At 46.8% G+C, this 27,510-nt stretch overlaps 7 non-coding genes across 7 annotated transcripts; all 7 read right to left on the minus strand.

Moving 5' to 3' along the window:
* Positions 1-6,647: 6,647 nt before the first annotated feature.
* TRNAG-UCC (transfer RNA glycine (anticodon UCC)) lies at positions 6,648-6,719 on the minus strand. The gene has a single exon. It is a non-coding gene; the product is annotated as a tRNA-Gly (tRNA).
* A 4,732-nt stretch (positions 6,720-11,451) lies between these two features.
* Positions 11,452-11,523, minus strand: TRNAG-UCC (transfer RNA glycine (anticodon UCC)). The gene has a single exon. It is a non-coding gene; the product is annotated as a tRNA-Gly (tRNA).
* Positions 11,524-14,638: 3,115 nt separating this feature from the next.
* TRNAG-UCC (transfer RNA glycine (anticodon UCC)) lies at positions 14,639-14,710 on the minus strand. Its single transcript has one exon. It is a non-coding gene; the product is annotated as a tRNA-Gly (tRNA).
* A 4,730-nt stretch (positions 14,711-19,440) lies between these two features.
* On the minus strand, positions 19,441-19,512 carry TRNAG-UCC (transfer RNA glycine (anticodon UCC)). The gene has a single exon. It is a non-coding gene; the product is annotated as a tRNA-Gly (tRNA).
* A 1,522-nt stretch (positions 19,513-21,034) lies between these two features.
* On the minus strand, positions 21,035-21,106 carry TRNAG-UCC (transfer RNA glycine (anticodon UCC)). The gene has a single exon. It is a non-coding gene; the product is annotated as a tRNA-Gly (tRNA).
* Positions 21,107-25,817: 4,711 nt separating this feature from the next.
* TRNAG-UCC (transfer RNA glycine (anticodon UCC)) lies at positions 25,818-25,889 on the minus strand. The gene has a single exon. It is a non-coding gene; the product is annotated as a tRNA-Gly (tRNA).
* Positions 25,890-27,420: 1,531 nt separating this feature from the next.
* Positions 27,421-27,492, minus strand: TRNAG-UCC (transfer RNA glycine (anticodon UCC)). Its single transcript has one exon. It is a non-coding gene; the product is annotated as a tRNA-Gly (tRNA).
* Between the last annotated feature and the right edge of the window lie 18 nt (positions 27,493-27,510).

Genomic DNA, 27,510 nt, shown 5'->3' on the forward strand with positions numbered 1-27,510 from the left:
CTAAAGGCTGGTCGGGCAGAAGGGCTTAGCCGTTTCATTGCCTGCCCCCCTGCAGCCCATTTATTACCAGCAGTTGTGAGTGGTGACTGCTGTTTGTAAAATATAAAAATTTCAGGACATAGAAAGTCGCAGACAGGGCTTTTGGGATGCCTGCCTATGTCTTTGTTTATTATTTATCTAATAGCTGAATAATCTGGTCAAGATATTTCTCTTTTTTTTAACATATTGCGTTAGAATAGCTACAGCTTGCTTAATGTATAAATATTAGCACTGCGTTGGCCGGGAATCAAACCCGGGTTAATTGCTTGGAAGGCAGCTATGCTCACCACTATACCACCAACGCTCCATGGCATATGTTTTTTTTAAACTCTAGACATCACAACCCTGAGTTCAATGACTATATTGCACCAGTATCAGAGGTATTTTTGGTTTACAGACCAACATGAAAATCAGGAAAAAAGTTCTTGCAACTGCTAAGGAACTGGAGATTGAAACCAATGCAAAAGCTGCGCAGAAAAGGAGAAAGGGAAAGCAGCAGTTCAAATCATTGAAATAAGCATATATTGGCAGCAAGGGAAAAACAGCAGGGTAGAGAAAGAAAACAGCTCCACGAAATTCACAGGAGATTGATAATAGCAGGACAAAAAAAGGGAATAATAATGTTCCAAGCAGCCTCAGAAAGAAGTGCGAGGGTCCCATCTTTCGTTAATGGTCATAACTGTGCATCATTTCCTTTGAAGTGTAGGGTTGATTCTCTGACCATCTGTCTCCCTGACTTTGAGCAGAGACCGATAGTTGAGCAGTCTCTTCCCACAAAAAGCTGGCACAAGCCTGCTTTTTTCCGCTCTGGCAGCGTGGAAACGAGAGAGTGGTCCTCACAATAAAAAAAATCAATCCATGCTAGCAGAGGATGGTTTCGATCCATCGACCTCTGGGTTATGGGCCCAGGACGCTTCTGCTGCGCCACTCTGCTTCCTGCTCAAAATGTTGTGGTTATGCAGATCAGGAGCCTTCAGAGGAGTGGCATGGGATCGCTGGAGCTATTCTGGCAGGGCTCTCACCTCATTTGCCTAAGAATGTCACAAGGCATGCTGGGTGCAGAAAATCTTCGCCTTCCCCTCTCACAGTCAGTCATAGGGGAAAGTCAAGGCCCTCTCAGTCACTAGCCATGTCACGCCTTTGTCAAGACAGAAGCATCCCCAACCCGCTCCTTCTCTGTGATCCTGCGCTACCATGCTCAGGTTTTGGCCTTACCTGGGAGCCAGAGGTGCACCCGGTGAGGGCTTGCCCGGTATGAGCGTTCGGGACGTGAGTGGACTTAGGACTGGAAGTTCTGTCCATTCGAAGCAGCCAACCTTCCTGCTGCAGACAGGGGCTGTTCCCTTGGGTTTCTTTCACCTTGCTCTCGGATAAATTTGGTTGTATGCTGCAGTTGCCTGCGATGACTACAAGGTGGCGCTGCTTTCAGGTAAGAGCACAAATATGCATAAAATGTTGGGGACTTTTGCCACATTTATCGGTGGTGGGTGTCGCACATTTTTTCCAGGGGAGAGATATTGACCTGAAACACTTTTTACTGCAGAGATGCTGCAGATCTAAAGGCTGGTCGGGCAGAAGGGCTTAGCCGTTTCATTGCCTGCCCCCCTGCAGCCCATTTATTACCAGCAGTTGTGAGTGGTGACTGCTGTTTGTAAAATATAAAAATTTCAGGACATAGAAAGTCGCAGACGGGGCTTTTGGGATGCCTGCCTATGTCTTTGTTTATTATTTATCTAATAGCTGAGTAATCTGGTCAAGATATTTCTCTTTTTTTTAACATATTGCGTTAGAATAGCTACAGCTTGCTTAATGTATAAATATTAGCACTGCGTTGGCCGGGAATCGAACCCGGGTCAACTGCTTGGAAGGTAGCTATGCTCACCACTATACCACCAACGCTCCATAGCATATGTTTTTTTTAAACTCTAGACATCACAACCCTGAGTTCAATGACTATATTGCACCAGTATCAGAGGTATTTTTGGTTTACAGACCAACATGAAAATCAGGAAAAAAGTTCTTGCAACTGCTAAGGAACTGGAGATTGAAACCAATGCAAAAGCTGCGCAGAAAAGGAGAAAGGGAAAGCAGCAGTTCAAATCATTGAAATAAGCATATATTGGCAGCAAGGGAAAAACAGCAGGGTAGAGAAAGAAAACAGCTCCACGAAATTCACAGGAGATTGATAATAGCAGGACAAAAAAAGGGAATAATAACGTTCCAAGCAGCCTCAGAAAGAAGTGCGAGGGTCCCATCTTTCGTTAATGGTCATAACTGTGCATCATTTCCTTTGAAGTGTAGGGTTGATTCTCTGACCATCTGTCTCCCTGACTTTGAGCAGAGACCGATAGTTGAGCAGTCTCTTCCCACAAAAAGCTGGCACAAGCCTGCTTTTTTCCGCTCTGGCAGCGTGGAAACCAGAGAGTGGTCCTCACAAGAAAAAAAATCAATCCATGCTAGCAGAGGATGGTTTCGATCCATCGACCTCTGGGTTATGGGCCCAGCACGCTTCTGCTGCGCCACTCTGCTTCCTGCTCAAAATGCTGTGGTTATGCAGATCAGGAGCCTTCAGAGGAGTGGCATGGGATCGCTGGAGCTATTCTGGCAGGGCTCTCACCTCATTTGCCTAAGAATGTCACAAGGCATGCTGGGTGCAGAAAATCTTCGCCTTCCCCTCTCACAGTCAGTCATAGGGGAAAGTCAAGGCCCTCTCAGTCACTAGCCATGTCACGCCTTTGTCAAGACAGAAGCACCCCCACCCGCTCCTTCTCTGTGATCCTGCGCTACCATGCTCAGGTTTTGGCCTTACCTGGGAGCCAGAGTTGCACCCGGTGAGGGCTTGCCCGGTATGAGCGTTCGGGACGTGAGTGGACTTAGGACTGGAAGTTCTGTCCATTCGAAGCAGCCAACCTTCCTGCTGCAGACAGGGGCTGTTCCCTTGGGTTTCTTTCACCTTGCTCTCGGATAAATTTGGTTGTATGCTGCCGTTGCCTGCGATTACTACAAGGTGGCGCTGCTTTCAGGTAAGAGCACAAATATGCATAAAATGTTGGGGACTTTTGCCACATTTATCGGTGGTGGGTGTCGCACATTTTTTCCAGGGGAGAGATATTGACCTGAAACACTTTTTACTGCAGAGATGCTGCAGATCTAAAGGCTGGTCGGGCAGAAGGGCTTAGCCGTTTCATTGCCTGCCCCCCTGCAGCCCATTTATTACCAGCAGTTGTGAGTGGTGACTGCTGTTTGTAAAATATAAAAATTTCAGGACATAGAAAGTCGCAGACGGGGCTTTTGGGATGCCTGCCTATGTCTTTGTTTATTATTTATCTAATAGCTGAGTAATCTGGTCAAGATATTTCTCTTTTTTTTAACATATTGCGTTAGAATAGCTACAGCTTGCTTAATGTATAAATATTAGCACTGCGTTGGCCGGGAATCAAACCCGGGTCAACTGCTTGGAAGGCAGCTATGCTCACCACTATACCACCAACGCTCCATGGCATATGTTTTTTTTAAACTCTAGACATCACAACCCTGAGTTCAATGACTATATTGCACCAGTATCAGAGGTATTTTTGGTTTACAGACCAACATGAAAATCAGGAAAAAAGTTCTTGCAACTGCTAAGGAACTGGAGATTGAAACCAATGCAAAAGCTGCGCAGAAAAGGAGAAAGGGAAAGCAGCAGTTCAAATCATTGAAATAAGCATATATTGGCAGCAAGGGAAAAACAGCAGGGTAGAGAAAGAAAACAGCTCCACGAAATTCACAGGAGATTGATAATAGCAGGACAAAAAAAGGGAATAATAACGTTCCAAGCAGCCTCAGAAAGAAGTGCGAGGGTCCCATCTTTCGTTAATGGTCATAACTGTGCATCATTTCCTTTGAAGTGTAGGGTTGATTCTCTGACCATCTGTCTCCCTGACTTTGAGCAGAGACCGATAGTTGAGCAGTCTCTTCCCACAAAAAGCTGGCACAAGCCTGCTTTTTTCCGCTCTGGCAGCGTGGAAACGAGAGAGTGGTCCTCACAAGAAAAAAAATCAATCCATGCTAGCAGAGGATGGTTTCGATCCATCGACCTCTGGGTTATGGGCCCAGCACGCTTCCGCTGCGCCACTCTGCTTCCTGCTCAAAATGCTGTGGTTATGCAGATCAGGAGCCTTCAGAGGAGTGGCATGGGATCGCTGGAGCTATTCTGGCAGGGCTCTCACCTCATTTGCCTAAGAATGTCACAAGGCATGCTGGGTGCAGAAAATCTTCGCCTTCCCCTCTCACAGTCAGTCATAGGGGAAAGTCAAGGCCCTCTCAGTCACTAGCCATGTCACGCCTTTGTCAAGACAGAAGCACCCCCACCCGCTCCTTCTCTGTGATCCTGCGCTACCATGCTCAGGTTTTGGCCTTACCTGGGAGCCAGAGGTTCACCCGGTGTGGGCTCAGCGTTTGGGAGCGTTCGGGACGTGAGTGGACTTAGGACTGGAAGTGCTGTCCATTCGAAGCAGCCAACCTTCCTGCTGCAGACAGGGGCTGTTCCCTTGGGTTTCTTTCACCTTGCTCTCGGATAAATTTGGTTGTATGCTGCAGTTGCCTGCGATGACTACAAGGTGGCGCTGCTTTCAGGTAAGAGCACAAATATGCAGAAAATGTTGGGGACTTTTGCCACATTTATCGGTGGTGGGTCTCGCACATTTTTTCCAGGGGAGAGATATTGACCTGAAACACTTTTTACTGCAGAGATGCTGCAGTTCTAAAGGCTGGTCGGGCAGAAGGGCTTAGCCGTTTCATTGCCTGCCCCCCTGCAGCCCATTTATTACCAGCAGTTGTGAGTGGTGACTGCTGTTTGTAAAATATAAAAATTTCAGGACATAGAAAGTCGCAGACGGGGCTTTTGGGATGCCTGCCTATGTCTTTGTTTATTATTTATCTAATAGCTGAGTAATCTGGTCAAGATATTTCTCTTTTTTTTAACATATTGCGTTAGAATAGCTACAGCTTGCTTAATGTATAAATATTAGCACTGCGTTGGCCGGGAATCAAACCCGGGTCAACTGCTTGGAAGGCAGCTATGCTCACCACTATACCACCAACGCTCAAAGGCATATGTTTTTTTTAAACTCTAGACATCACAACCCTGAGTTCAATGACTATATTGCACCAGTATCAGAGGTATTTTTGGTTTACAGACCAACATGAAAATCAGGAAAAAAGTTCTTGCAACTGCTAAGGAACTGGAGATTGAAACCAATTCAAAAGCTGCGCAGAAAAGGAGAAAGGGAAAGCAGCAGTTCAAATCATTGAAATAAGCATATATTGGCAGCAAGGGAAAAACAGCAGGGTAGAGAAAGAAAACAGCTCCACGAAATTCACAGGAGATTTATAATAGCAGGACAAAAAAAGGGAATAATAACGTTCCAAGCAGGCTCAGAAAGAAGTGCGAGGGTCCCATCTTTCTTTAATGGTCATAACTGTGCATCATTTCCTTTGAAGTGTAGGGTTGATTCTCTGACCATCTGTCTCCCTGACTTTGAGCAGAGACCGATAGTTGAGCAGTCTCTTCCCACAAAAAGCTGGCACAAGCCTGCTGTTTTCCGCTCTGGCAGCGTGGAAACGAGAGAGTGGTCCTCACAAGAAAAAAAATCAATCCATGCTAGCAGAGGATGGTTTCGATCCATCGACCTCTGGGTTATGGGCCCAGCACGCTTCCGCTGCGCCACTCTGCTTCTTGTTCAAAATGCTGTGGTTATGCAGATCAGGAGCCTTCAGAGGAGTGGCATGGGATCGCTGGAGCTATTCTGGCAGGGCTCTCACCTCATTTGCCTAAGAATGTCACAAGGCATGCTGGGTGCAGAAAATCTTCGCCTTCCCCTCTCACAGTCAGTCATAGGGGAAAGTCAAGGCCCTCTCAGTCACTAGCCATGTCACGCCTTTGTCAAGACAGAAGCACCCCCACCCGCTCCTTCTCTGTGATCCTGCGCTACCATGCTCAGGTTTTGGCCTTACCTGGGAGCCAGAGGTGCACCCGGTGAGGACTTGCCCGGCATGAGCGTTCGGGATGTGAGTGGACTTAGGACTGGAAGTTCTGTCCATTCGAAGCAGCCAACCTTCCTGCTGCAGACAGGGGCTGTTCCCTTGGTTTTCTTTCACCTTGCTCTCGGATAAATTTGGTTGTATGCTGCAGTTGCCTGCGATGACTACAAGGTGGCGCTGCTTTCAGGTAAGAGCACAAATATGCAGAAAATGTTGGAGACTTTTGCCACATTTATCGGTGGTGGGTCTCGCACATTTTTTCCAGGGAGAGATATTGACCTGAAACACTTTTTACTGCAGAGATGCTGCAGTTCTAAAGGCTGGTCGGGCAGAAGGGCTTAGCCGTTTCATTGCCTGCCCCCCTGCAGCCCATTTATTACCAGCAGTTGTGAGTGGTGACTGCTGTTTGTAAAATATAAAAATTTCAGGACATAGAAAGTCGCAGACGGGGCATTTGGGATGCTTGCCTATGTCTTTGTTTATTATTTATCTAATAGCTGAGTAATCTGGTCAAGATATTTCTCTTTTTTTTAACATATTGCGTTAGAATAGCTACAGCTTGCTTAATGTATAAATATTAGTACTGCATTGGCCGGGAATCGAACCCGGGTCAACTGCTTGGAAGGCAGCTATGCTCACCACTATACCACCAACGCTCCGTGGCATATGTTTCTTTTAAACTCTAGACATCACAATCCTGAGTTCAATGACTATATTGCACCAGTATCAGAGGTATTTTTGGTTTACAGACCAACATGAAAATCAGGAAAAAAGTTCTTGCAACTGCTAAGGAACTGGAGATTGAAACCAATGCAAAAGCTGCGCAGAAAAGGAGAAAGGGAAAGCAGCAGTTCAAATCATTGAAATAAGCATATATTGGCAGCAAGGGAAAAACAGCAGGGTAGAGAAAGAAAACAGCTCCACGAAATTCACAGGAGATTGATAATAGCAGGACAAAAAAAGGGAATAATAACGTTCCAAGCAGCCTCAGAAAGAAGTGCGAGGGTCCCATCTTTCTTTAATGGTCATAACTGTGCATCATTTCCTTTGAAGTGTAGGGTTGATTCTATGACCATCTGTCTCCCTGACTTTGAGCAGAGACCGATAGTTGAGCAGTCTCTTCCCACAAAAAGCTGGCACAAGCCTGCTGTTTTCCGCTCTGGCAGCGTGGAAACGAGAGAGTGGTCCTCACAAGAAAAAAAATCAATCCATGCTAGCAGAGGATGGTTTCAATCCATCGACCTCTGGGTTATGGGCCCAGCACGCTTCCGCTGCGCCACTCTGCTTCTTGTTCAAAATGCTGTGGTTATGCAGATCAGGAGCCTTCAGAGGAGTGGCATGGGATCGCTGGAGCTATTCTGGCAGGGCTCTCACCTCATTTGCCTAAGAATGTCACAAGGCATGCTGGGTGCAGAAAATCTTCGCCTTCCCCTCTCACAGTCAATTATAGGGGAAAGTCAAGGCCCTCTCAGTCACTAGCCATGTCACGCCTTTGTCAAGACAGAAGCACCCCCACCCGCTCCTTCTCTGTGATCCTGCGCTACCATGCTCAGGTTTTGGCCTTACCTGGGAGCCAGAGGTGCACCTTTGTGAGGGCTTGCCCGGTATGAGCGTTTGGGAGCGTTCGGGAAGTGAGTGGACTTAGGACTGGAAGTTCTGTCCATTCGAAGCAGCCAACCTTCCTGCTGCAGACAGGGGCTGTTCCCTTGGGTTTCTTTCACCTTGCTCTTGGATAAATGTGGTTGTATGCTGCAGTTGCCTGCGATGACTACAAGGTGGCGCTGCTTTCAGGTAAGAGCACAAATATGCAGAAAATGTTGGGGACTTTTGCCACATTTATCGGTGGTGGGTCTCGCACATTTTTTCCAGGGGATAGATATTGACCTGAAACACTTTTTACTGCAGAGATGCTGCAGTTCTAAAGGCTGGTCGGGCAGAAGGGCTTAGCCGTTTCATTGCCTGCCCCCCTGCAGCCCATTTATTACCAGCAGTTGTGAGTGGTGACTGCTGTTTGTAAAATATAAAAATTTCAGGACATAGAAAGTCGCAGACGGGGCTTTTGGGATGCCTGCCTATGTCTTTGTTTATTATTTATCTAATAGCTGAGTAATCTGGTCAAGATATTTCTCTTTTTTTTAACATATTGCGTTAGAATAGCTACAGCTTGCTTAATGTATAAATATTAGCACTGCGTTGGCCGGGAATCAAACCCAAGTCAACTGCTTGGAAGGCAGCTATGCTCACCACTATACCACCAACGCTCCATGGCATATGTTTTTTTTAAACTCTAGACATCACAACCCTGAGTTCAATGACTATATTGCACCAGTATCAGAGGTATTTTTGGTTTACAGACCAACATGAAAATCAGGAAAAAAGTTCTTGCAACTGCTAAGGAACTGGAGATTTAAACCAATGCAAAAGCTGCGCAGAAAAGGAGAAAGGGAAAGCAGCAGTTCAAATCATTGAAATAAGCATATATTGGCAGCAAGGGAAAAACAGCAGGGTAGAGAAAGAAAACAGCTCCACGAAATTCACAGGAGATTGATAATAGCAGGACAAAAAAAGGGAATAATAACGTTCCAAGCAGGCTCAGAAAGAAGTGCGAGGGTCCCATCTTTCTTTAATGGTCATAACTGTGCATCATTTCCTTTGAAGTGTAGGGTTGATTCTCTGACCATCTGTCTCCCTGACTTTGAGCAGAGACCGATAGTTGAGCAGTCTCTTCCCACAAAAAGCTGGCACAAGCCTGCTGTTTTCCGCTCTGGCAGCGTGGAAACGAGAGAGTGGTCCTCACAAGAAAAAAAATCAATCCATGCTAGCAGAGGATGGTTTCAATCCATCGACCTCTGGGTTATGGGCCCAGCACGCTTCCGCTGCGCCACTCTGCTTCTTGTTCAAAATGCTGTGGTTATGCAGATCAGGAGCCTTCAGAGGAGTGGCATGGGATCGCTGGAGCTATTCTGGCAGGGCTCTCACCTCATTTGCCTAAGAATGTCACAAGGCATGCTGGGTGCAGAAAATCTTCGCCTTCCCCTCTCACAGTCAATTATAGGGGAAAGTCAAGGCCCTCTCAGTCACTAGCCATGTCACGCCTTTGTCAAGACAGAAGCACCCCCACCCGCTCCTTCTCTGTGATCCTGCGCTACCATGCTCAGGTTTTGGCCTTACCTGGGAGCCAGAGGTGCACCTTTGTGAGGGCTTGCCCGGTATGAGCGTTTGGGAGCGTTCGGGAAGTGAGTGGACTTAGGACTGGAAGTTCTGTCCATTCGAAGCAGCCAACCTTCCTGCTGCAGACAGGGGCTGTTCCCTTGGGTTTCTTTCACCTTGCTTTTGGATAAATGTGGTTGTATGCTGCAGTTGCCTGCGATGACTACAAGGTGGCGCTGCTTTCAGGTAAGAGCACAAATATGCAGAAAATGTTGGGGACTTTTGCCACATTTATCGGTGGTGGGTCTCGCACATTTTTTCCAGGGGATAGATATTGACCTGAAACACTTTTTACTGCAGAGATGCTGCAGTTCTAAAGGCTGGTCGGGCAGAAGGGCTTAGCCGTTTCATTGCCTGCCCCCCTGCAGCCCATTTATTACCAGCAGTTGTGAGTGGTGACTGCTGTTTGTAAAATATAAAAATTTCAGGACATAGAAAGTCGCAGACGGGGCTTTTGGGATGCCTGCCTATGTCTTTGTTTATTATTTATCTAATAGCTGAGTAATCTGGTCAAGATATTTCTCTTTTTTTTAACATATTGCGTTAGAATAGCTACAGCTTGCTTAATGTATAAATATTAGCACTGCGTTGGCCGGGAATCAAACCCAAGTCAACTGCTTGGAAGGCAGCTATGCTCACCACTATACCACCAACGCTCCATGGCATATGTTTTTTTTAAACTCTAGACATCACAACCCTGAGTTCAATGACTATATTGCACCAGTATCAGAGGTATTTTTGGTTTACAGACCAACATGAAAATCAGGAAAAAAGTTCTTGCAACTGCTAAGGAACTGGAGATTTAAACCAATGCAAAAGCTGCGCAGAAAAGGAGAAAGGGAAAGCAGCAGTTCAAATCATTGAAATAAGCATATATTGGCAGCAAGGGAAAAACAGCAGGGTAGAGAAAGAAAACAGCTCCACGAAATTCACAGGAGATTGATAATAGCAGGACAAAAAAAGGGAATAATAACGTTCCAAGCAGGCTCAGAAAGAAGTGCGAGGGTCCCATCTTTCTTTAATGGTCATAACTGTGCATCATTTCCTTTGAAGTGTAGGGTTGATTCTCTGACCATCTGTCTCCCTGACTTTGAGCAGAGACCGATAGTTGAGCAGTCTCTTCCCACAAAAAGCTGGCACAAGCCTGCTGTTTTCCGCTCTGGCAGCGTGGAAACGACAGAGTGGTCCTCACAAGAAAAAAAATCAATCCATGCTAGCAGAGGATGGTTTCGATCCATCGACCTCTGGGTTATGGGCCCAGCACGCTTCCGCTGCGCCACTCTGCTTCTTGTTCAAAATGCTGTGGTTATGCAGATCAGGAGCCTTCAGAGGAGTGGCATGGGATCGCTGGAGCTATTCTGGCAGGGCTCTCACCTCATTTGCCTAAGAATGTCACAAGGCATGCTGGGTGCAGAAAATCTTCGCCTTCCCCTCTCACAGTCAGTCATAGGGGAAAGTCAAGGCCCTCTCAGTCACTAGCCATGTCACGCCTTTGTCAAGACAGAAGCACCCCCACCCGCTCCTTCTCTGTGATCCTGCGCTACCATGCTCAGGTTTTGGCCTTACCTGGGAGCCAGAGGTGCACCCGGTGAGGACTTGCCCGGCATGAGCGTTCGGGACGTGAGTGGACTTAGGACTGGAAGTTCTGTCCATTCGAAGCAGCCAACCTTCCTGCTGCAGACAGGGGCTGTTCCCTTGGTTTTCTTTCACCTTGCTCTCGGATAAATTTGGTTGTATGCTGCAGTTGCCTGCGATGACTACAAGGTGGCGCTGCTTTCAGGTAAGAGCACAAATATGCAGAAAATGTTGGGGACTTTTGCCACATTTATCGGTGGTGGGTCTCGCACATTTTTTCCAGGGGAGAGATATTGACCTGAAACACTTTTTACTGCAGAGATGCTGCAGTTCTAAAGGCTGATCGAGCAGAAGGGCTTAGCCGTTTCATTGCCTGCCCCCCTGCAGCCCATTTATTACCAGCAGTTGTGAGTGGTGACTGCTGTTTGTAAAATATAAAAATTTCAGGACATAGAAAGTCGCAGACGGGGCTTTTGGGATGCTTGCCTATGTCTTTGTTTATTATTTATCTAATAGCTGAGTAATCTGGTCAAGATATTTCTCTTTTTTTTAACATATTGCGTTAGAATAGCTACAGCTTGCTTAAAGTATAAATATTAGCACTGCGTTGGCCGGGAATCGAACCCGGGTCAACTGCTTGGAAGGCAGCTATGCTCACCACTATACCACCAACGCTCCATGGCATATATTTTTTTTAAACTCTAGACATCACAACCCTGAGTTCAATGACTATATTGCACCAGTATCAGAGGTATTTTTGGTTTACAGACCAACATGAAAATCAGGAAAAAAGTTCTTGCAACTGCTAAGGAACTGGAGATTGAAACCAATGCAAAAGCTGCGCTGAAAAGGAGAAAGGGAAAGCAGCAGTTCAAATCATTGAAATAAGCATATATTGGCAGCAAGGGAAAAACAGCAGGGTAGAGAAAGAAAACAGCTCCACGAAATTCACAGGAGATTGATAATAGCAGGACAAAAAAAGGGAATAATAACGTTCCAAGCAGCCTCAGAAAGAAGTGCGAGGGTCCCATCTTTCTTTAATGGTCATAACTGTGCATCATTTCCTTTGAAGTGTAGGGTTGATTCTCTGACCATCTGTCTCCCTGACTTTGAGCAGAGACCGATAGTTGAGCAGTCTCTTCCCACAAAAAGCTGGCACAAGCCTGCTGTTTTCCGCTCTGGCAGCGTGGAAACGAGAGAGTGGTCCTCACAAGAAAAAAAATCAATCCATGCTAGCAGAGGATGGTTTCGATCCATCGACCTCTGGGTTATGGGCCCAGCACGCTTCTGCTGCGCCACTCTGCTTCCTGCTCAAAATGCTGTGGTTATGCAGATCAGGAGCCTTCAGAGGAGTGGCATGGGATCGCTGGAGCTATTCTGGCAGGGCTCTCACCTCATTTGCCTAAGAATGTCACAAGGCATGCTGGGTGCAGAAAATCTTCGCCTTCCCCTCTCACAGTCAGTCATAGGGGAAAGTCAAGGCCCTCTCAGTCACTAGCCATGTCACGCCTTTGTCAAGACAGAAGCACCCCCACCCGCTCCTTCTCTGTGATCCTGCGCTACCATGCTCAGGTTTTGGCCTTACCTGGGAGCCAGAGGTGCACCCGGTGAGGGCTTGCCCGGTATGAGCGTTCGGGACGTGAGTGGACTTAGGACTGGAAGTTCTGTCCATTCGAAGCAGCCAACCTTCCTGCTGCAGACAGGGGCTGTTCCCTTGGGTTTCTTTCACCTTGCTCTCGGATAAATTTGGTTGTATGCTGCAGTTGCCTGCGATGACTACAAGGTGGCGCTGCTTTCAGGTAAGAGCACAAATATGCAGAAAATGTTGGGGACTTTTGCCACATTTATCGGTGGTGGGTCTCGCACATTTTTTCCAGGGGAGAGATATTGACCTGAAACACTTTTTACTGCAGAGATGCTGCAGTTCTAAAGGCTGGTCGGGCAGAAGGGCTTAGCCGTTTCATTGCCTGCCCCCCTGCAGCCCATTTATTACCAGCAGTAGTGAGTGGTGACTGCTGTTTGTAAAATATAAAAATTTCAGGACATAGAAAGTCGCAGACGGGGCTTTTGGGATGCCTGCCTATGTCTTTGTTTATTATTTATCTAATAGCTGAGTAATCTGGTCAAGATATTTCTCTTTTTTTTAACATATTGCGTTAGAATAGCTACAGCTTGCTTAATGTATAAATATTAGCACTGCGTTGGCCGGGAATCAAACCCAGGTCAACTGCTTGGAAGGCAGCTATGCTCACCACTATACCACCAACGCTCCATGGCATATATTTTTTTTAAACTCTAGACATCACAACCCTGAGTTCAATGACTATATTGCACCAGTATCAGAGGTATTTTTGGTTTACAGACCAACATGAAAATCAGGAAAAAAGTTCTTGCAACTGCTAAGGAACTGGAGATTGAAACCAATGCAAAAGCTGCGCAGAAAAGGAGAAAGGGAAAGCAGCAGTTCAAATCATTGAAATAAGCATATATTGGCAGCAAGGGAAAAACAGCAGGGTAGAGAAAGAAAACAGCTCCACGAAATTCACAGGAGATTGATAATAGCAGGACAAAAAAAGGGAATAATAACGTTCCAAGCAGCCTCAGAAAGAAGTGCGAGGGTCCCATCTTTCGTTAATGGTCATAACTGTGCATCATTTCCTTTGAAGTGTAGGGTTGATTCTCTGACCATCTGTCTCCCTGACTTTGAGCAGAGACCGATAGTTGAGCAGTCTCTTCCCACAAAAAGCTGGCACAAGCCTGCTTTTTTCAGCTCTGGCAGCGTGGAAACGAGAGAGTGGCCTCACAAGAAAAAAAATCAATCCATGCTAGCAGAGGATGGTTTCGATCCATCGACCTCTGGGTTATGGGCCCAGCACGCTTGTGCTGCGCCACTCTGCTTCCTGCTCAAAATGCTGTGGTTATGCAGATCAGGAGCCTTCAGAGGAGTGGCATGGGATCGCTGGAGCTATTCTGGCAGGGCTCTCACCTCATTTGCCTAAGAATGTCACAAGGCATGCTGGGTGCAGAAAATCTTCGCCTTCCCCTCTCACAGTCAGTCATAGGGGAAAGTCAAGGCCCTCTCAGTCACTAGCCATGTCACGCCTTTGTCAAGACAGAAGCACCCCCACCCGCTCCTTCTCTGTGATCCTGCGCTACCATGCTCAGGTTTTGGCCTTACCTGGGAGCCAGAGGTGCACCCGGTGAGGGCTTGCCCGGTATGAGCGTTCGGGACGTGAGTGGACTTAGGACTGGAAGTTCTGTCCATTCGAAGCAGCCAACCTTCCTGCTGCAGACAGGGGCTGTTCCCTTGGGTTTCTTTCACCTTCCTCTCGGATAAATTTGGTTGTATGCTGCAGTTGCCTGCGATGACTACAAGGTGGCGCTGCTTTCAGGTAAGAGCACAAATATGCAGAAAATGTTGGGGACTTTTGCCACATTTATCGGTGGTGGGTCTCGCACATTTTTTCCAGGGGAGAGATATTGACCTGAAACACTTTTTACTGCAGAGATGCTGCAGTTCTAAAGGCTGGTCGGGCAGAAGGGCTTAGCCGTTTCATTGCCTGCCCCCCTGCAGCCCATTTATTGCCAGCAGTTGTGAGTGGTGACTGCTGTTTGTAAAATATAAAAATTTCAGGACATAGAAAGTCGCAGACGGGGCTTTTGGGATGCCTGCCTATGTCTTTGTTTATTATTTATCTAATAGCTGAGTAATCTGGTCAAGATATTTCTCTTTTTTTTAACATATTGCGTTAGAATAGCTACAGCTTGCTTAATGTATAAATATTAGCACTGCGTTGGCCGGGAATCGAACCCGGGTCAACTGCTTGGAAGGCAGCTATGCTCACCACTATACCACCAACGCTCCGTGGCATATGTTTTTTTTAAACTCTAGACATCACAACCCTGAGTTCAATGACTATATTGCACCAGTATCAGAGGTATTTTTGGTTTACAGACCAACATGAAAATCAGGAAAAAAGTTCTTGCAACTGCTAAGGAACTGGAGATTGAAACCAATGCAAAAGCTGCGCAGAAAAGGAGAAAGGGAAAGCAGCAGTTCAAATCATTGAAATAAGCATATATTGGCAGCAAGGGAAAAACAGCAGGGTAGAGAAAGAAAACAGCTCCACAAAATTCACAGGAGATTGATAATAGCAGGACAAAAAAAGGGAATAATAACGTTCCAAGCAGCCTCAGAAAGAAGTGCGAGGGTCCCATCTTTCGTTAATGGTCATAACTGTGCATCATTTCCTTTGAAGTGTAGGGTTGATTCTCTGACCATCTGTCTCCCTGACTTTGAGCAGAGACCGATAGTTGAGCAGTCTCTTCCCACAAAAAGCTGGCACAAGCCTGCTTTTTTCCGCTCTGGCAGCGTGGAAACGAGAGAGTGGTCCTCACAAGAAAAAAAATCAATCCATGCTAGCAGAGAATGGTTTCGATCCATCAACCTCTGGGTTATGGGCCCAGCACGCTTCCGCTGCGCCACTCTGCTTCCTGCTCAAAATGCTGTGTTTATGCAGATCAGGAGCCTTCAGAGGAGTGGCATGGGATCGCTGGAGCTATTCTGGCAGGGCTCTCACCTCATTTGCCTAAGAATGTCACAAGGCATGCTGGGTGCAGAAAATCTTCGCCTTCCCCTCTCACAGTCAGTCATAGGGGAAAGTCAAGGCCCTCTCAGTCACTAGCCATGTCACGCCTTTGTCAAGACAGAAGCACCCCCACCCGCTCCTCCTCTGTGATCCTGCGCTACCATGCTCAGGTTTTGGCCTTACCTGGGAGCCAGAGGTGCACCCGGTGAGGGCTTGCCCGGTATGAGCGTTTGGGAGCGTTCGGGACGTGAGTGGACTTAGGACTGGAAGTTCTGTCCATTCGAAGCAGCCAACCTTCCTGCTGCAGACAGGGGCTGTTCCCTTGGGTTTCTTTCACCTTGCTCTCGGATAAATTTGGTTGTATGCTGCAGTTGCCTGCGATGACTACAAGGTGGCGCTGCTTTCAGGTAAGAGCACAAATATGCAGAAAATGTTGGGGACTTTTGCCACATTTATCGGTGGTGGGTCTCGCACATTTTTTCCAGGGGAGAGATATTGACCTGAAACACTTTTTACTGCAGAGATGCTGCAGTTCTAAAGGCTGGTCGGGCAGAAGGGCTTAGCCGTTTCATTGCCTGCCCCCCTGCAGCCCATTTATTACCAGCAGTTGTGAGTGGTGACTGCTGTTTGTAAAATATAAAAATTTCAGGACATAGAAAGTCGCAGACGGGGCTTTTGGGATGCCTGCCTATGTCTTTGTTTATTATTTATCTAATAGCTGAGTAATCTGGTCAAGATATTTATCTTTTTTTTAACATATTGCGTTAGAATAGCTACAGCTTGCTTAATGTATAAATATTAGCACTGCGTTGGCCGGGAATCAAACCCAGGTCAACTGCTTGGAAGGCAGCTATGCTCACCACTATACCACCCACGCTCCATGGCATATATTTTTTTTAAACTCTAGACATCACAACCCTGAGTTCAATGACTATATTGCACCAGTATCAGAGGTATTTTTGGTTTACAGACCAACATGAAAATCAGGAAAAAAGTTCTTGCAACTGCTAAGGAACTGGAGATTGAAACCAATGCAAAAGCTGCGCTGAAAAGGAGAAAGGGAAAGCAGCAGTTCAAATCATTGAAATAAGCATATATTGGCAGCAAGGGAAAAACAGCAGGGTAGAGAAAGAAAACAGCTCCACGAAATTCACAGGAGATTGATAATAGCAGGACAAAAAAAGGGAATAATAACGTTCCAAGCAGGCTCAGAAAGAAGTGCGAGGGTCCCATCTTTCTTTAATGGTCATAACTGTGCATCATTTCCTTTGAAGTGTAGGGTTGATTCTCTGACCATCTGTCTCCCTGACTTTGAGCAGAGACCGATAGTTGAGCAGTCTCTTCCCACAAAAAGCTGGCACAAGCCTGCTGTTTTCCGCTCTGGCTGCGTGGAAACGAGAGAGTGGTCCTCACAAGAAAAAAAAACAATCCATGCTAGCAGAGGATGGTTTCGATCCATCGACCTCTGGGTTATGGGCCCAGCACGCTTCCGCTGCGCCACTCTGCTTCCTGCTCAAAATGCTGTGGTTATGCAGATCAGGAGCCTTCAGAGGAGTGGCATGGGATCGCTGGAGCTATTCTGGCAGGGCTCTCACCTCATTTGCCTAAGAATGTCACAAGGCATGCTGGGTGCAGAAAATCTTCGCCTTCCCCTCTCACAGTCAGTCATAGGGGAAAGTCAAGGCCCTCTCAGTCACTAGCCATGTCACGCCTTTCTCAAGACAGAAGCACCCCCACCCGCTCCTTCTCTGTGATCCTGCGCTACCATGCTCAGGTTTTGGCCTTACCTGGGAGCCAGAGGTGCACCCGGTGAGGGCTTGCCCGGTATGAGCGTTTGGGAGCGTTCGGGACGTGAGTGGACTTAGGATTGGAAGTTATGTCCATTCGAAGCAGCCAACCTTCCTGCTGCAGACAGGGGCTGTTCCCTTGGGTTTCTTTCACCTTGCTCTCGGATAAATTTGGTTGTATGCTGCAGTTGCCTGCGATGACTACAAGGTGGCGCTGCTTTCAGGTAAGAGCACAAATATGCATAAAATGTTGGGGACTTTTGCCACATTTATCGGTGGTGGGTCTCGCACATTTTTTCCAGGGGAGAGATATTGACCTGAAACACTTTTTACTGCAGAGATGCTGCAGTTCTAAAGGCTGGTCGGGCAGAAGGGCTTAGCCGTTTCATTGCCTGCCCCCCTGCAGCCCATTTATTACCAGCAGTTGTGAGTGGTGACTGCTGTTTGTAAAATATAAAAATTTCAGGACATAGAAAGTCGCAGACGGGGCTTTTGGGATGCCTGCCTATGTCTTTGTTTATTATTTATCTAATAGCTGAGTAATCTGGTCAAGATATTTCGCTTTTTTTTAACATATTGCGTTAGAATAGCTACAGCTTGCTTAATGTATAAATATTAGCACTGCGTTGGCCGGGAATCAAACCCGGGTCAATTGCTTGGAAGGCAGCTATGCTCACCACTATACCACCAACGCTCCATGGCATATGTTTTTTTTAAACTCTAGACATCACAACCCTGAGTTGAATGACTATATTGCACCAGTATCAGAGGTTTTTTTGGTTTACAGACCAACATGAAAATCAGGAAAAAAGTTCTTGCAACTGCTAAGGAACTGGAGATTGAAACCAATGCAAAAGCTGCGCAGAAAAGGAGAAAGGGAAAGCAGCAGTTCAAATCATTGAAATAAGCATATATTGGCAGCAAGGGAAAAACAGCAGGGTAGAGAAAGAAAACAGCTCCACGAAATTCACAGGAGATTGATAATAGCAGGACAAAAAAAGGGAATAATAACGTTCCAAGCAGCCTCAGAAAGAAGTGCGAGGGTCCCATCTTTCGTTAAAGGTCATAACTGTGCATCATTTCCTTTGAAGTGTAGGTTTGATTCTCTGACCATCTGTCTCCCTGACTTTGAGCAGAGACCGATAGTTGAGCAGTCTCTTCCCACAAAAAGCTGGCACAAGCCTGCTTTTTTCCGCTCTGGCAGCGTGGAAACGAGAGAGTGGTCCTCACAAGAAAAAAAATCAATCCATGCTAGCAGAGGATGGTTTCGATCCATCGACCTCTGGGTTATGGGCCCAGCACGCTTCTGCTGCGCCACTCTGCTTCCTGCTCAAAATGCTGTGGTTATGCAGATCAGGAGCCTTCAGAGGAGTGGCATGGGATCGCTGGAGCTATTCTGGCAGGGCTCTCACCTCATTTGCCTAAGAATGTCACAAGGCATGCTGGGTGCAGAAAATCTTCGCCTTCCCCTCTCACAGTCAGTCATAGGGGAAAGTCAAGGCCCTCTCAGTCACTAGCCATGTCACGCCTTTGTCAAGACAGAAGCACCCCCACCCGATCCTTCTCTGTGATCCTGCGCTACCATGCTCAGGTTTTGGCCTTACCTGGGAGCCAGAGGTGCACCCGGTGAGGGCTTGCCCGGTATGAGCGTTCGGGACGTGAGTGGACTTAGGACTGGAAGTTCTGTCCATTCGAAGCAGCCAACCTTCCTGCTGCAGACAGGGGCTGTTCCCTTGGGTTTCTTTCACCTTGCTCTCGGATAAATTTGGTTGTATGCTGCAGTTGCCTGCGATGACTACAAGGTGGCGCTGCTTTCAGGTAAGAGCACAAATATGCAGAAAATGTTGGGGACTTTTGCCACATTTATCGGTGGTGGGTCTCGCACATTTTTTCCAGGGGAGAGATATTGACCTGAAACACTTTTTACTGCAGAGATGCTGCAGTTCTAAAGGCTGGTCGGGCAGAAGGGCTTAGCCGTTTCATTGCCTGCCCCCCTGCAGCCCATTTATTACCAGCAGTTGTGAGTGGTGACTGCTGTTTGTAAAATATAAAAATTTCAGGACATAGAAAGTCGCAGTCGGGGCTGTTGGGATGCCTGCCTTTGTCTTTGTTTATTATTTATCTAATAGCTGAGTAATCTGGTCAAGATATTTCTCTTTTTTTTAACATATTGCGTTAGAATAGCTACAGCTTGCTTAATGTATAAATATTAGCACTGCGTTGGCCGGGAATCGAACCCGGGTCAACTGCTTGGAAGGCAGCTATGCTCACCACTATACCACCAACGCTCCGTGGCATATGTTTTTTTTAAACTCTAGACATCACAACCCTGAGTTCAATGACTATATTGCACCAGTATCAGAGGTATTTTTGGTTTACAGACCAACATGAAAATCAGGAAAAAAGTTCTTGCAACTGCTAAGGAACTGGAGATTGAAACCAATGCAAAAGCTGCGCAGAAAAGGAGAAAGGGAAAGCAGCAGTTCAAATCATTGAAATAAGCATATATTGGCAGCAAGGGAAAAACAGCAGGGTAGAGAAAGAAAACAGCTCCAAGAAATTCACAGGAGATTGATAATAGCAGGACAAAAAAAGGGAATAATAACGTTCCAAGCAGCCTCAGAAAGAAGTGCGAGGGTCCCATCTTTCGTTAATGGTCATAACTGTGCATCATTTCCTTTGAAGTGTAGGGTTGATTCTCTGACCATCTGTCTCCCTGACTTTGAGCAGAGACCGATAGTTGAGCAGTCTCTTCCCACAAAAAGCTGGCACAAGCCTGCTTTTTTCCGCTCTGGCAGCGTGGAAACGAGAGAGTGGTCCTCACAAGAAAAAAAATCAATCCATGCTAGCAGAGAATGGTTTCGATCAATCGACCTCTGGGTTATGGGCCCTGCACGCTTCCGCTGCGCCTCTCTGCTTCCTGCTCAAAATGCTGTGGTTATGCAGATCAGGAGCCTTCAGAGGAGTGGCATGGGATCGCTGGAGCTATTCTGGCAGGGCTCTCACCTCATTTGCCTAAGAATGTCACAAGGCATGCTGGGTGCAGAAAATCTTCGCCTTCCCCTCTCACAGTCAGTCATAGGGGAAAGTCAAGGCCCTCTCAGTCACTAGCCATGTCACGCCTTTGTCAAGAAAGAAGCACCCCCACCCGCTCCTTCTCTGTGATCTTGCGCTACCATGCTCAGGTTTTGGCCTTACCTGGGAGCCAGAGGTGCACCCGGTGAGGGCTTGCCCGGTATGAGCGTTCGGGACGTGAGTGGACTTAGGACTGGAAGTTCTGTCCATTCGAAGCAGCCAACCTTCCTGCTGCAGACAGGGGCTGTTCCCTTGGGTTTCTTTCACCTTGCTCTCGGATAAATTTGGTTGTATGCTGCAGTTGCCTGCGATGACTACAAGGTGGCGCTGCTTTCAGGTAAGAGCACAAATATGCATAAAATGTTGGGGACTTTTGCCACATTTATCGGTGGTGGGTCTCGCACATTTTTTCCAGGGGAGAGATATTGACCTGAAACACTTTTTACTGCAGAGATGCTGCAGTTCTAAAGGCTGGTCGGGCAGAAGGGCTTAGCCGTTTCATTGCCTGCCCCCCTGCAGCCCATTTATTACCAGCAGTTGTGAGTGGTGACTGCTGTTTGTAAAATATAAAAATTTCAGGACATAGAAAGTCGCAGACGGGGCTTTTGGGATGCCTGCCTATGTCTTTGTTTATTATTTATCTAATAGCTGAGTAATCTGGTCAAGATATTTCTCTTTTTTTTAACATATTGCGTTAGAATAGCTACAGCTTGCTTAATGTATAAATATTAGCACTGCGTTGGCCGGGAATCGAACCCGGGTCAACTGCTTGGAAGGCAGCTATGCTCACCACTATACCACCAACGCTCCATGGCATATATTTTTTTTAAACTCTAGACATCACAACCCTGAGTTCAATGACTATATTGCACCAGTATCAGAGGTATTTTTGGTTTACAGACCAACATGAAAATCAGGAAAAAAGTTCTTGCAACTGCTAAGGAACTGGAGATTGAAACCAATGCAAAAGCTGCGCTGAAAAGGAGAAAGGGAAAGCAGCAGTTCAAATCATTGAAATAAGCATATATTGGCAGCAAGGGAAAAACAGCAGGGTAGAGAAAGAAAACAGCTCCACGAAATTCACAGGAGATTGATAATAGCAGGACAAAAAAAGGGAATAATAACGTTCCAAGCAGCCTCAGAAAGAAGTGCGAGGGTCCCATCTTTCTTTAATGGTCATAACTGTGCATCATTTCCTTTGAAGTGTAGGGTTGATTCTCTGACCATCTGTCTCCCTGACTTTGAGCAGAGACCGATAGTTGAGCAGTCTCTTCCCACAAAAAGCTGGCACAAGCCTGCTGTTTTCCGCTCTGGCAGCGTGGAAACGAGAGAGTGGTCCTCACAAGAAAAAAAATCAATCCATGCTAGCAGAGGATGGTTTCGATCCATCGACCTCTGGGGTATGGGCCCAGCACGCTTCTGCTGCGCCACTCTGCTTCCTGCTCAAAATGCTGTGGTTATGCAGATCAGGAGCCTTCAGAGGAGTGGCATGGGATCGCTGGAGCTATTCTGGCAGGGCTCTCACCTCATTTGCCTAAGAATGTCACAAGGCATGCTGGGTGCAGAAAATCTTCGCCTTCCCCTCTCACAGTCAGTCATAGGGGAAAGTCAAGGCCCTCTCAGTCACTAGCCATGTCACGCCTTTGTCAAGACAGAAGCACCCCCACCCGCTCCTTCTCTGTGATCCTGCGCTACCATGCTCAGGTTTTGGCCTTACCTGGGAGCCAGAGGTGCACCCGGTGAGTGCTTGCCCGGTATGAGCATTCGGGACGTGAGTGGACTTAGGACTGGAAGTTCTGTCCATTTGAAGCAGCCAACCTTCCTGCTGCAGACAGGGGCTGTTCCCTTGGGTTTCTTTCACCTTGCTCTCGGATAAATTTGGTTGTATGCTGCAGTTGCCTGCGATGACTACAAGGTGGCGCTGCTTTCAGGTAAGAGCACAAATATGCAGAAAATGTTGGGGACTTTTGCCACATTTATCGGTGGTGGGTCTCGCACATTTTTTCCAGGGGAGAGATATTGACCTGAAACACTTTTTACTGCAGAGATGCTGCAGTTCTAAAGGCTGGTCGGGCAGAAGGGCTTAGCCGTTTCATTGCCTGCCCCCCTGCAGCCCATTTATTACCAGCAGTTGTGAGTGGTGACTGCTGTTTGTAAAATATAAAAATTTCAGGACATAGAAAGTCGCAGACGGGGCTTTTTGGGATGCCTGCCTATGTCTTTGTTTATTATTTATCTAATAGCTGAGTAATCTGGTCAAGATATTTCTCTTTTTTTTAACATATTGCGTTAGAATAGCTACAGCTTGCTTAATGTATAAATATTAGCACTGCGTTGGCCGGGAATCAAACCCGGGTCAACTGCTTGGAAGGCAGCTATGCTCACCACTATACCACCAACGCTCCAATGCATATGTTTTTTTTAAACTCTAGACATCACAACCCTGAGTTCAATGACTATATTGCACCAGTATCAGAGGTATTTTTGGTTTACAGACCAACATGAAAATCAGGAAAAAAGTTCTTGCAACTGCTAAGGAACTGGAGATTGAAACCAATGCAAAAGCTGCGCAGAAAAGGAGAAAGGGAAAGCAGCAGTTCAAATCATTGAAATAAGCATATATTGGCAGCAAGGGAAAAACAGCAGGGTAGAGAAAGAAAACAGCTCCACGAAATTCACAGGAGATTGATAATAGCAGGACAAAAAAAGGGAATAATAACGTTCCAAGCAGCCTCAGAAAGAAGTGCGAGGGTCCCATCTTTCGTTAAAGGTCATAACTGTGCATCATTTCCTTTGAAGTGTAGGGTTGATTCTCTGACCATCTGTCTCCCTGACTTTGAGCAGAGACCGATAGTTGAGCAGTCTCTTCCCACAAAAAGCTGGCACAAGCCTGCTTTTTTCCGCTCTGGCAGCGTGGAAACGAGAGAGTGGTCCTCACAAGAAAAAAAATCAATCCATGCTAGCAGAGGATGGTTTCGATCCATCGACCTCTGGGTTATGGGCCCAGCACGCTTCTGCTGCGCCACTCTGCTTCCTGCTCAAAATGCTGTGGTTATGCAGATCAGGAGCCTTCAGAGGAGTGGCATGGGATCGCTGGAGCTATTCTGGCAGGGCTCTCACCTCATTTGCCTAAGAATGTCACAAGGCATGCTGGGTGCAGAAAATCTTCGCCTTCCCCTCTCACAGTCAGTCATAGGGGAAAGTCAAGGCCCTCTCAGTCACTAGCCATGTCACGCCTTTGTCAAGACAGAAGCACCCCCACCCGCTCCTTCTCTGTGATCCTGCGCTACCATGCTCAGGTTTTGGCCTTACCTGGGAGCCAGAGGTGCACCCGGTGAGGGCTTGCCCGGTATGAGCGTTCGGGACTTGAGTGGACTTAGGACTGGAAGTTCTGTCCATTCGAAGCAGCCAACCTTCCTGCTGCAGACAGGGGCTGTTCCCTTGGGTTTCTTTCACCTTGCTCTCGGATAAATTTGGTTGTATGCTGCAGTTGCCTGCGATGACTACAAGGTGGCGCTGCTTTCAGGTAAGAGCACAAATATGCAGAAAATGTTGGGGACTTTTGCCACATTTATCGGTGGTGGGTCTCGCACATTTTTTCCAGGGGAGAGATATTGACCTGAAACACTTTTTACTGCAGAGATGCTGCAGTTCTAAAGGCTGGTCGGGCAGAAGGGCTTAGCCGTTTCATTGCCTGCCCCCCTGCAGCCCATTTATTACCAGCAGTTGTGAGTGGTGACTGCTGTTTGTAAAATATAAAAATTTCAGGACATAGAAAGTCGCAGTCGGGGCTGTTGGGATGCCTGCCTATGTCTTTGTTTATTATTTATCTAATAGCTGAGTAATCTGGTCAAGATATTTCTCTTTTTTTTAACATATTGCGTTAGAATAGCTACAGCTTGCTTAATGTATAAATATTAGCACTGCGTTGGCCGGGAATCAAACCCGGGTCAACTGCTTGGAAGGCAGCTATGCTCACCACTATACCACCAACGCTCCAATGCATATGTTTTTTTTAAACTCTAGACATCACAACCCTGAGTTCAATGACTATATTGCACCAGTATCAGAGGTATTTTTGGTTTACAGACCAACATGAAAATCAGGAAAAAAGTTCTTGCAACTGCTAAGGAACTGGAGATTGAAACCAATGCAAAAGCTGCGCAGAAAAGGAGAAAGGGAAAGCAGCAGTTCAAATCATTGAAATAAGCATATATTGGCAGCAAGGGAAAAACAGCAGGGTAGAGAAAGAAAACAGCTCCACGAAATTCACAGGAGATTGATAATAGCAGGACAAAAAAAGGGAATAATAACGTTCCAAGCAGCCTCAGAAAGAAGTGCGAGGGTCCCATCTTTCGTTAAAGGTCATAACTGTGCATCATTTCCTTTGAAGTGTAGGGTTGATTCTCTGACCATCTGTCTCCCTGACTTTGAGCAGAGACCGATAGTTGAGCAGTCTCTTCCCACAAAAAGCTGGCACAAGCCTGCTTTTTTCCGCTCTGGCAGCGTGGAAACGAGAGAGTGGTCCTCACAAGAAAAAAAATCAATCCATGCTAGCAGAGGATGGTTTCGATCCATCGACCTCTGGGTTATGGGCCCAGCACGCTTCTGCTGCGCCACTCTGCTTCCTGCTCAAAATGCTGTGGTTATGCAGATCAGGAGCCTTCAGAGGAGTGGCATGGGATCGCTGGAGCTATTCTGGCAGGGCTCTCACCTCATTTGCCTAAGAATGTCACAAGGCATGCTGGGTGCAGAAAATCTTCGCCTTCCCCTCTCACAGTCAGTCATAGGGGAAAGTCAAGGCCCTCTCAGTCACTAGCCATGTCACGCCTTTGTCAAGACAGAAGCACCCCCACCCGCTCCTTCTCTGTGATCCTGCGCTACCATGCTCAGGTTTTGGCCTTACCTGGGAGCCAGAGGTGCACCCGGTGAGGGCTTGCCCGGTATGAGCGTTCGGGACTTGAGTGGACTTAGGACTGGAAGTTCTGTCCATTCGAAGCAGCCAACCTTCCTGCTGCAGACAGGGGCTGTTCCCTTGGGTTTCTTTCACCTTGCTCTCGGATAAATTTGGTTGTATGCTGCAGTTGCCTGCGATGACTACAAGGTGGCGCTGCTTTCAGGTAAGAGCACAAATATGCAGAAAATGTTGGGGACTTTTGCCACATTTATCGGTGGTGGGTCTCGCACATTTTTTCCAGGGGAGAGATATTGACCTGAAACACTTTTTACTGCAGAGATGCTGCAGTTCTAAAGGCTGGTCGGGCAGAAGGGCTTAGCCGTTTCATTGCCTGCCCCCCTGCAGCCCATTTATTACCAGCAGTTGTGAGTGGTGACTGCTGTTTGTAAAATATAAAAATTTCAGGACATAGAAAGTCGCAGTCGGGGCTGTTGGGATGCCTGCCTATGTCTTTGTTTATTATTTATCTAATAGCTGAGTAATCTGGTCAAGATATTTCTCTTTTTTTTAACATATTGCGTTAGAATAGCTACAGCTTGCTTAATGTATAAATATTAGCACTGCGTTGGCCGGGAATCGAACCCGGGTCAACTGCTTGGAAGGCAGCTATGCTCACCACTATACCACCAACGCTCCGTGGCATATGTTTTTTTTAAACTCTAGACATCACAACCCTGAGTTCAATGACTATATTGCACCAGTATCAGAGGTATTTTTGGTTTACAGACCAACATGAAAATCAGGAAAAATGTTCTTGCAACTGCTAAGGAACTGGAGATTGAAACCAATGCAAAAGCTGCGCAGAAAAGGAGAAAGGGAAAGCAGCAGTTCAAATCATTGAAATAAGCATATATTGGCAGCAAGGGAAAAACAGCAGGGTAGAGAAAGAAAACAGCTCCAGAAATTCACAGGAGATTGATAATAGCAGGACAAAAAAAGGGAATAATAACGTTCCAAGCAGCCTCAGAAAGAAGTGCGAGGGTCCCATCTTTCGTTAATGGTCATAACTGTGCATCATTTCCTTTGAAGTGTAGGGTTGATTCTCTGACCATCTGTCTCCCTGACTTTGAGCAGAGACCGATAGTTGAGCAGTCTCTTCCCACAAAAAGCTGGCACAAGCCTGCTTTTTTCCGCTCTGGCAGCGTGGAAACGAGAGAGTGGTCCTCACAAGAAAAAAAATCAATCCATGCTAGCAGAGAATGGTTTCGATCAATCGACCTCTGGGTTATGGGCCCAGCACGCTTCCGCTGCGCCTCTCTGCTTCCTGCTCAAAATGCTGTGGTTATGCAGATCAGGAGCCTTCAGAGGAGTGGCATGGGATCGCTGGAGCTATTCTGGCAGGGCTCTCACCTCATTTGCCTAAGAATGTCACAAGGCATGCTGGGTGCAGAAAATCTTCGCCTTCCCCTCTCACAGTCAGTCATAGGGGAAAGTCAAGGCCCTCTCAGTCACTAGCCATGTCACGCCTTTGTCAAGAAAGAAGCACCCCCACCCGCTCCTTCTCTGTGATCCTGCGCTACCATGCTCAGGTTTTGGCCTTACCTGGGAGCCAGAGGTGCACCCGGTGAGGGCTTGCCCGGTATGAGCGTTTGGGAGCGTTCGGGACGTGAGTGGACTTAGGACTGGAAGTTCTGTCCATTCGAAGCAGCCAACCTTCCTGCTGCAGACAGGGGCTGTTCCCTTGGGTTTCTTTCACCTTGCTCTCGGATAAATTTGGTTGTATGCTGCAGTTGCCTGCGATGACTACAAGGTGGCGCTGCTTTCAGGTAAGAGCACAAATATGCAGAAAATGTTGGGGACTTTTGCCACATTTATCGGTGGTGGGTCTCGCACATTTTTTCCAGGGGAGAGATATTGACCTGAAACACTTTTTACTGCAGAGATGCTGCAGTTCTAAAGGCTGGTTGGGCAGAAGGGCTTAGCCGTTTCATTGCCTGCCCCCCTGCAGCCCATTTATTACCAGCAGTTGTGAGTGGTGACTGCTGTTTGTAAAATATAAAAATTTCAGGACATAGAAAGTCGCAGACGGGGCTTTTGGGATGCCTGCCTATGTCTTTGTTTATTATTTATCTAATAGCTGAGTAATCTGGTCAAGATATTTCTCTTTTTTTTAACATATTGCGTTAGAATAGCTACAGCTTGCTTAATGTATAAATATTAGCACTGCGTTGGCCGGGAATCGAACCCGGGTCAACTGCTTGGAAGGCAGCTATGCTCACCACTATACCACCAACGCTCCATGGCATATATTTTT

Source organism: Pleurodeles waltl, unplaced genomic scaffold, assembly GCF_031143425.1.
Source record: "Pleurodeles waltl isolate 20211129_DDA unplaced genomic scaffold, aPleWal1.hap1.20221129 scaffold_69, whole genome shotgun sequence".
In the NCBI taxonomy this organism is placed as follows: Eukaryota; Metazoa; Chordata; class Amphibia; order Caudata; family Salamandridae; genus Pleurodeles; species Pleurodeles waltl.